The sequence below is a fragment of the Piliocolobus tephrosceles genome, chromosome 13 (assembly GCF_002776525.5).
Source record: "Piliocolobus tephrosceles isolate RC106 chromosome 13, ASM277652v3, whole genome shotgun sequence".
Taxonomy (NCBI): Eukaryota; Metazoa; Chordata; class Mammalia; order Primates; family Cercopithecidae; genus Piliocolobus; species Piliocolobus tephrosceles.
The window spans coordinates 10,192,148-10,202,320 of record NC_045446.1 but is presented as its reverse complement, the minus strand read 5'-3'; positions in this window follow the sequence as shown (position 1 = coordinate 10,202,320).

Here is a 10,173-nt window from a genome sequence, read left to right as displayed (position 1 = left end):
AAAAACCAAATCCTTATCAAGGAAAAAGCACCTAACAGCTTCCTGTGGATATCCCTGAGCTCTGCTTTGGGGAGTATCGTAAAGGTTCCAGCCTTTGTGAAGTTGATCTCACGGAGGTCTGTTGGTCCCTCTGACCTCAGCATCTGCTCACATCCTACCCTCTGCCCGACTCCGGCAGTCTGTCTTGGCAGATCTCCCCAGAGTGGTCCTTGCTTCTCACCTGGATTCCTGCTGGTGCAGGAGCCTGTATACAGAGGGCCTCCCTCACCCAGCCTGGCCCCTCTGCTGAGCACTCTGTACCACTCTTCATGGGCAGCAGTGGGACCGGGTACTCCTTAGAGAGGGCCTTGCGACTTTACACTGGAATAAGTCTGCCTCTGCCTCACCCTGCTGTCTCCTGATGGGTTTCATCCCAGGGAGAGATGACATTGCTGGAGGGGTTTGGTAGACTCCTAAGAATCATGAAACCACAGGAGCATGTTTAGGAAGAGATTTTCCTCTGGTCCCTGTCTCTCAAAGGACACAGATGATAAATATTTATTGTCTTAGATCATGGATTCCTGATACCTCTCACTCAAGGGGACCAAAAGGAACCCCCCGTGTTCATCCCTTGTAAGGTGAGTTCAGTGTACATTGTCTCTTTCCAGTCACTGGATGCGTGGCATCAACTGGTCAACGGGTGCTTGGTGCCATACCCTGCTCACCCCAGTCTCTGCAGGCCATGTCCCAAAGGGTTCCTCAGGAGGTTGGGACTAGGGTGGGAGAGGCACTGTCTGAGACCCGCAATCACTCTCGTTGGTGTTGAGCCCATTCATTTCCAAAACATCTGTCTTTCTCCACTTCCCCCAGGTCTTGGTTTTGAGAAACATAGCAGGCATGGCTGGGCGCGGTAGCTCACACCTGTAATCCCAGCACTTTGGGAGGCTGAGGCAGGCAGGGTCACCTGAGGTCAGGAGTTCAAGACCAGCCTGGTCAACATGGCAAAACCCCATCTCTACTGAAAAATACAAAAATTAGCCGGGCGTGGTTGTGGCCTGTAATCCTAGCAACTCGGGAGACTGAGGCAGGAGACTTGCTTGAATCTGGGAGGTGGAGGTTGCGGTGAGCTGAGATCTTGCCATTGCACTCCAGCCTAGGTGACAGAGCGAGACTCCATCTCAAAAAAAAAACAAAAACAAAAACAAAAACATAGCAGGCCTCTTGTACCAGGCTTTTTGTTTGTTTGGAGCATGTTAAGATTTTTTTTTTTTTTAATTTTAGTTACATCCACCCTATGTCAGGTTATTTTTGTTGGTGTCAAGTATGTATAGGACATGTGAATGGTTATTTTTAATCCTTTTTTTTTTTTAGAAGAAATTCGGAAGATAAACTCCTTCTTGATATATATATATTTTTTTCTTTAGCAGCTTGTTATCACTGGAATCAAAGGGAAAAAGTGATCTCTTTTTGCATTGGTTGTATTTGTATGTCACAAATAAAAGACACTTTGTTCAGCTGCTGAGATGGCTTCCTGATGCTGGGGCACCATGGGCAGCGTGAATCTGGGAAGCTTTGGACCCTGAGCCTGTCCCAACATTGGGCCCGAACATCAGAAGGTGCGTGGCTGTGACAGCCCCATGCCTTGCCCTGTGAAGAGGCCCCATGCCAGAGAAAACCTCAGGCTGTCTGAGGCAAGCAGCCAGAGTTGGGAACAGAGACCAAATGTGTGTGTTTGTGCCACTTCCCAGAAGTTCTAAGTAGAGGCCAAAGGTGTTCTGAAGGGCGCCTGCTTTGCATCCTGGAAAGAAAGTCCCAAGCCAGCCTTGTGACATTTGACATCTGTGTCCAAATGTAAATTTCAGTCCCCGTGTGTGGGAGGTGAATAGACGAGAGTGCTTCTTTCCTCTGACTTTATTGGGTTACTCAAAATATTCTTTGTCTCTTAAGATTCCTGCCCTCTTCCGTCCATTCACAGAAGACAGAGGCTCCAAGGAAGGGTAGCTCCTGTCAGGCCTGCTGGGGCAGGAGAGTTATGAGTTGGTGGAGGCTGTGACCCCCTAATGTGACAGATGGAGCTATGCAGGTTGTTCCCCAAGCAGGGCTCCTGCCAGCCCTGGCCCGGGGGAGCTGGAGCTCAGTGCTTTCTGTGGACTGTGGAGGGCTGCCCCACTGTGCTGTGCTTGGCAGTCTGTATCTGCTGGAGTGGGGGGCAGGAGACCCTGATCCACATGGAGTGTTTGTGCCCCAGCAGAGCAAACACCTGGGGAAAGAGGAGCTGGGGTCATACCTGTTCCGTGGGTCCCAGCCGTGGCATGTTGTGGCTTCTCCCCTGTGGGCGGGGACACACCTGCAGGCAGCTTTCTTATGTTTGAGGTTTGTGCAGCTGTCTTATGTTTGAGGCCCAAAGAAGGGCAGCACAGCCCTTGGGAAGGGAGAGCGATTTGCCTGGCGAATCACACGGCCAGTCTCCCATGTGACAGAATTCTGCCCCCCAAGTTATTTGTTCCTTGAAGGCTGTGTTTTCATCCCAGGCAGAAACTTCTTGGAATGGCCATCCCCTTGCTGAAGGGTAAATGGCCACAGTTGGAGAGCTTGAGGCCATTCCTTCATCCCTGCTGGCTGTGTGCAGGGAGAGTTGAGGTCTGCACCCATTCCTCCTCCTCCACCTTCACAGTGACTGCTTCAGTGAGGTGTGGTGTGACTCCTGGGGCTGCCCCATGCTGCTGCCACAGCTTCAGTGGGCAGCCGGGGCAAGAGGCACCACCACTGAGCAATAGTCCAGAGCCTGGACTGGACTGAAAGGGACTGTGTCCCCAGGGGGAGGGACGCCATTCACAAGATGGTTTCTGCCGCCGGCTTTGAAGGTAGTTCAAACTAGGGGGCAGGCTTTTCTAGTTTCTGCTAGAATACTCTCTCCCCAAGTGCAACAGGTTGTTCTATATCCCTGAGGACAGATGAGGTCCGGGGAGAGGGGAGGTGTTGCTGCGGAGCCTGGTGAACTACTGTGGTAGTGTAGCTCCCAGTCTAAGGATAAATTGCCAGTGCCACGGCTCACGCCTGTAGCCCCAGCACTTTGGGAAACAGGCGTGAGGATTGCTTGAGGCTAGGAGTTTGAGACCAGCCTGGGCAACATAGTGAGACCCTGTCTCTAAAAAAAATTTTTTTTTGATTAGTTGGGCCTGGTGGCAGGTACTTATAATCCCAGCTACTTGGGAGGCTGAAGCGGGAGGATTGCCCAAGCCTAGGAGTCTGAGGCTGCAGTGAGCCATGATTGTGCCACTGCACTCCAGCCCGAGTGACAGAGCAAACAAACAAACAAAAAAAAAAGTCATTGTGTCTCATGCCTGTAATCCCAGCACTTTGGGAGGCCGAGGTGGGTGGATCACGAGGTCAAGAGATCAAGACCATCATGGCCAACAGGGTGAAATCCTGTCTCTACTAAAAATACAAAAATTAGCTGGGCGTGGTGGCACATGCCTATAATCCCAGCTACTTGGGAGGCTGAGGCAGGAGAATCGCTTGAACCTGGGAGGCGGAGGTTGTAGTGAGCCAAGATCACGCCATTGCACTCCAGCCTGGTGACAGAGTGAGACTCTGTCTCAAAAAAAAATTAGGTCGGGCGCGGTGGCTCACACCTGTAGTCCCAACACTTTGGGAGGCCGAGGCAGGCAGATCACGAAGTCAAGAGATTGAGACCATCCTGGCCAACATGGTGAAACCCCGTCTCTACTAAAAATACAAAAATTAGCCAGGCGTGATGGCACGTGGTGGAGAATCGCTTGAACCCGGAAGGCAGAGGTTGCAGTGAGCCGAGATTGTGCCTTTGCGCTCCAGCCTGGGTGAAGAAGCGAGACTCCGTCTCAAAAAAAAGAAAAAAAAATTAGCTTGGTGTGGTGGTGTGTGCCTGTAATCACAGCTACTTGGAAAGCAGAGGCTGCAGTGAGCTGAGATCACCCCACTGCACTCCAGCCTGGGTGACAAAGCAAGACTCTCAAAAAAAAAAAAAAAAAAAAGTTAAATTGAGAGTGAAAAGTAACTTGCTCATGGTCCCAGTAGTAAATGGCAGAGCCAAGATTTGAACACAGCGTAGGAGGTGTTACCCTGTTTCACAGTTAGGTAACCTGCAGCTTAGGAAAGAAAGGAGCAAGCCAAGGACACCCACAGCCGTGTGCTTGACTAGGTCCCTTCCTTCCCTATGCTGCCCTGTCCCACGGTGCCCGTGAGAGGCCCAGCTTCTTCCTGAGCTGGAGCTATGGGCCCCAGAGGCCCCTCCCACCCCACTTTGCTATTCCTGGTGCTGGGGGCAAGGGTGGTGTCTCCTGCTTCTGCCCTGCAATGCCAGGGTATTATGCAGTGCTGCCCTGGACAGGACGTTGGTTTCTGTGAAGTCCATCTACATTCCTGAATTCTGATCGTGCTGAAGTGAGCAAAGAGAGCCTGTATTGGGGCTTTAGGAGTATGCTGTGAGTTTTTTGGTTTTTTTTTTTTTTTGAGACAGGATCTCCCTGTCACCCAGGCTGGAGTGCAGTGGCACAATCAGCTCACTGCAGCCTCAACCTCCTGGGCTTAAGTGATCCTCCCACCTCAGCCTCCCAAGTAGCTGAGACGACAGGCATACGCCATGACACTCAGCTAATTTTTTGTATATTTAGTGGAGACAAGGTTTCACCACGTTAGCCAGGCTGGTCTCAAACTCCTGAGCTCAGGTGATCCTCCCGCCTCAGCCTCCCAAAGTACTGGGATTACAGATGCGAGCTCCCAAGCCTGGCCCTGCTGTGGAGTGTTAATTCTATTAAGGTGAACATTTAATAGTCCCTACAGACTGGCAGGACTGGGGCTGAGGTCACACCATGTGGCGCTGGTGCTTAGTGCAGGCCACCCCAGTGCTGGAGGGAGGAGGCCCTGAGAAATGGGACCAGGCAGGGAGCCTCCTAAGGGGTGGATTCTGTTTGACTCAGAGCAGGGCTTGGTAGGCCACAGCTGGGAGATCGGGAGCAGGGTGAGAGCCAGCTGTGGCTTCCCTGGCAGTTGAAAGCCAGGGCCTGCGCCTCTCTGGAGTCCTGCTCTGGTACAGGATGGCTCTGTTGCAGCAGTTGAGACCGACGGGTGGCCTGGACACTAGTGGCTGCTGTCCGGCTCCCCAGCCCTGAGCCAAACAGTGGTGACAAAGGACTAGGCAGCCATGTCCACTGAGGATCATAGTGAGGTCTCAAGCCGCCAAGTGGAACAGCACATGCCCTTGAAGTTGGGCATGTTGTGGAACTGCCCCCATGCCTAGCTCGATGCCTGGCAGGTGGGCCACACGGGTGTCACACATGGAAGATGTCGGGGGACCACTCCTGTGGTGGCCCCTCTCTGGAATGTTGGATGTATGGGATGGGGAAAGGTGGGGTATGTGGCTGGAGGGGTCCAGGGATGGGGCGCTTGGGCTAGGGCCCTCTGAGTGTCCCGGCAGTGAGACTGGTGTACAGGAACAATGAAAAGGAATGGGGACCTGCCCTCAGCTGATCAAGCGTCTAGAGGGAAGAGAGGCCTGTGGGTACTGGAGCTGTGAGCCCAGGCTAGGGGCTCAGAAGGCAGAGGGGCCTGGATGTGGTTCACATTCTGGTAGGGGTGAGGCTGGGGGCCAGTCCATGATGGAGGGAAATGTGGCCTGAGAAGCCAGTCTTCACCAAGCTGGAGCCACAGTCCCACAAGGGTGCAAATGCGGTGATCTCGCCCTCATCACACAGGGCCGCTGGCTGTGGTCTGTGTTCCGGAAGGGGTTAACCATCACAGGCTCTCAGCAGGCCCGCCCAGCCCTCAGCTTGCACCCTTCCCTCCTGCTGCTGGAACCCTGGGGTGCCCCAGCCAGGACAGCTGTGACTGCCTAGAGAGCAACCCCTCCACCCCCACCCCACCCCGACAGCTGTGTCTGGGCCTGCCCCCTGGAAGCCTGGCAACAGCTGTGCCCCAGCAAGAGCAAACACTCCTCTGGAACCCTTGTCTCTGTCCCGCCCCCTCCCTTGACCACTGCCTGGTTAGGTTTCCCAAACTAGCTCTTCCAATGATGCCATCTCTCCCTCTACCTTCTCCTGGACTTTGTATTAGCGCCCCCATTTTGCAGATGGGGAAACTAAGGCCCATGGAGGGAAAGGTACATTCTCGAGGTACCCAGCACCCCAGTGTTAGGCCTGTACCTCCTTCCCCCAGGCCCTTGTTCACCTTCCTCCTCTGGGCACTGGGCCGTTCCTGCAGCTTCACCAGAGTCTGCTACTGCTGCCCTTACCCCAAGAGTCCTTCCCCACAGGCAGATGAAGAGGCCCCAGCTGGCCTCTGAGAGCACAGGGCTGGCTCCTTTGCACCCTCACCCTGCAGCCCTCCCTCTGGCCAGCCCCAGGGCTCAGTGCCTGGCACCCACCTGATGTGCCAGGAGGAGAGACCAGGCCAGGTAGGGAAACTGGAGACCCACAACTCAGGTTCTCACCAGCTCCAGCTCAGATGCTTTGGGAGGTGGCAAGCTCTAGAAAGTGTGTAGGGGAGGAGCAGCTGAGGGTTTTTACCTGCTGGCCCCTCAGGACTGGGCTGCAGCTTCCTCCCCAGGCCTCGCAGTTCCATATTTGGACCAGAGCAGCTGCTGGACCAGAGCCTTTTATGAAGAGAGGGCCAGGTCTGGGGTGGGGAGACCCGGCGTTTGTCCAGCCTGTGTGTAAGCAGTGGGTCTGGGGATCTCCTCTGAGGTGGGGCACCTGGTATGACAAGCAGTGACAGGAGGCCTGGACCAGCTCCCTACCCATCCCCAAGGCTTGGGATCTATCCCTAGTGCCCCACTCAGGAGGGAACAGGTTGAGCCCTAGGATCAGAGAGACCAAGGGCTCAAGAGACTTAGGCCTCACTCCTTGGGAGGGAGGGACTCCCTAGCAAGCAGTTGGAGCGTGGGGGCAGTCCCAGGTGGAGGAAAGGAGCTCCCTGTCTTTGCAGGCAGCACAGCAACTTTCCAGGGTCATAGAGGGGGTCCTTGTCCTGTGGAAGGTTCCTGTCACAGTCTGTCACCACATGGGGCACATCTCCCTCATTGGACCAACAAACCCCCTTCTCCTTGCTTATTTTATTTTATTTTATTTTGAGATGGAGTCTTGCTCTGTCACCCAGGTTGGAGTACAGTGGTGCGTTCTCGGCTCACTGGAACCTCCGCCTCCCAGGTTCAAGGGATTCTCCTGCCTCAGCCTCCCGAGTAGCTGGGACTACAGGTGTGTGTCACTATGCCTGGCTAATTTTTGTATTTGTAGTAGAAATGGGGTTTCACAAGGCCGGACGCGGTGGCTCACGCCTGTAATCCCAGCACTTTGGGAAGCCGAGGCGGGCAGATCATGAGGTCAAGAAATCGAGACCATCCTGGCTAACATGGTGAAACCCCGTCTCTACTAAAAATACAAAAAAGCCAGGAGTGGCAGTGGGCGCCTGTAGTCCCAGCTACTCAGGAGGCTGAGGCAGGAGAATGGCGTGAACCCAGGAGGCGGAGCTTGCAGTGAGCTTGCAGTGAACGCCACTGCACTCCAGCCTGGGCAACAGAGCGAGACTCCGCCTCAAAAAAAAAAAAAAAAGGAAAAGAAATGAGGTTTCACCATGTTGGTCAGGCTGGTCTGGAACTCCCGACTTCATGTGATCTTACCGCCTTGGCCTCCTGAAGTGCTGGGATTACAGGCATGAGCCACTGTGCCTGGCCTTATTTTTAAAATTTATTTATTTGCTTTGAGACAGAGTCTCACTCTGTTGCCCAGGCTGGAGTGCAGTGGCACGATCTTGGCTCACTGCAACCTCTGTTCCCCGGGTTCAAGTGATTCTCCTGCCTCAGCCTCCTGAGTAGCCTGCCACTGTGCCTGGCTAATTTTTGTGTTTTTAGTAGAGACATAGTTTCACCATCTTGGCCAGGCAGGTCTTGAACTCCTGACCTCATGATCCACCTGCCTCAGCCTCCAAAAGTGCTAGGATTACAGGCGTGAGTCACCACGCCCGGCCTGGCCTTATTTTTTTGAGACAGGGTCTCGCTCTGTCATCCAGGCTGGTGTGCAGAGGCACCATCATAGCTCAGTGCAGCCTCACCCTCCTGGGCTCAAGCAATGCTCCTGCCTCAGCCTCCCTAGTAGCTAGGACTACAACAGTTTTGTGCCCCATGCCTGGCTAATTTTTTTTTTTTTTTTTTGAGATGGAGTCTCCCTCTGTTGCCCAGGCTGGAATGCAGTGGTGCAATCTTGGCTCACTGCAAGCTCCGCCTCCCGGGTTCATGCCATTCTCCCACCTCAGCCTCCTGAGTAGCTGGGACTACAGGCGCCCGCCACCACGCCTGGCTAATTTTTTGTATTTTCAGTAGAGACGGGGTTTCACCGTGTTAGCCAGGATGGTCTCAATCTCCTGACCTTGTGATCTGCCCGCCTTGGCCTCCCAAAGTGCTGGGATTACAGGCGTGAGCCACCGCGCCCGGCCAATTGTTTGTTTTTAGTACAGATGGGGGTCTTGCCATGTTGCCCAGGCTGGTCTCGAACTCCTGATCTCAAATGATCCTTCCACCTGGGCCTCCCAAAGCATTGGGATTACAGGTATGAGCCACTGCATCTGGCCTTGTCAAAAATTTTTAAAGTTTTTAATTGAAGTGTAACATACGTACAGAAAAGTGCACAAATGGAAGTCCCACCACTCACGATGGACTCATCACTAAGTGAACAGGGTGGCCAGAACCCAGAAGCCAATCATGCCTCTTCTCGGCCCCCTGTCTTCCTTCTTCCCCTGGGGTCCGCACCACCTGACTCCCACCTCATGGTTCAGACCTGCCTGCTGTTGGGCTTTGTATAAATAGAAGCATGCAGTCTGTGTTCTTTCAGGTCTGGCCTCTTCCCTCAACATCGTCTGTGGGATCCATCCGTGCTGCAGCTGGAGTTCGTTCATTTTCACTACTCTGTCACGTTTCATTGTGTAAACGCGCCACACAGTCTCACTGCTCTCTTGTTGAAGGACTGTGCCTGGATTCTGGTAAGGGTTGGTTGCTGGGAGGGATGGGGAAAGAGCAGAGGCCTTGGTATTAATCCAATAATTAATCCAAGACCTAGGTGCAAGCCCTGCCTGGCACTAGCAGACTCAGCTGCGTTATGGAACCTGTCTGCCAGCCTCTCTTTACTCCACTCTGATAGGGGTTCGGAGAGAAACGCATCACAGAGGCCTGAGGAAAGCCGTGGAGCACAGCACAAACAAAAAGTTCAGTTTCCCAGCGCCAGAAAGTCCCCATCACCTCCTAGGGTATCTCCAGGCCCCTTGCCTGTGTTGGGGCTCGGGACACACCACCCCAAAATGCAACTGTAGGAGAACAGAATATCCCACCCTGAAATATACTACTTCGACATATTTTGAGCTGGTTATTCAGAGAAACTGCAGACATAGGAGAAGCTCTGAAAAGCTAACTTTTCTAATGTTTTAATTTTTTTTTGTTTTTATTTTATTTTATTTTATTTTATTTTATTTTATTTTATTTTATTTTTTTGAGACAGAGTCTCACTCTGTCACCCAAGCTGGAGTGCAGTGGCCGGATCTCAGCTCACTGCAAGCTCCGCCTCCCGGGTTCACGCCATTCTCCTGCCTCAGCCTCCCGAGTAGCTGGGACTACAGGCGCCCGCCACTTCGCCCCACTAGTTTTTTGTATTTTTTTAGTAGAGACGGGGTTTCACCGTGTTAGCCAGGATGGTCTCGATCTCCCGACCTTGTGATCCGCCCGCCTCGGCCTCCCAAAGTGCTGGGATTACAGGCTTGAGCCACCGCGCCCGGCCTTTTTTTTTTTTCTTTGGGACAGTTTTTTGCTCACTGCCCAGGCGGGAGTGCAATGGTGTGATCTTGGCTCACTACAACCTCCGCCTCCCAGATTCAAGCAGTTCTCCTGCCTCAGCCTTCTGAATAGCTGGGATTGCAGGTGCCTGCCACCATGCCCAGCGAATTTTTGTATTTTTAGTAGAGATGGGGTTTCACCATGTTGGCCAGGCTGGTCTCGAACTCCTGACCTCAGGTGACCTGCCCACCTTGGCCTCCCAAAGTGCTGGGATTACAGGTGTGAGCCACCATGCCCGGCAAAAAGCTAACCTTTTTGAGAAGAAAAGTATTTTTATCTGAGGAAAGTAAATCAGTCCTATCTATCTATCTATCTATCTATCTATCTATCTATCTATCTATCTA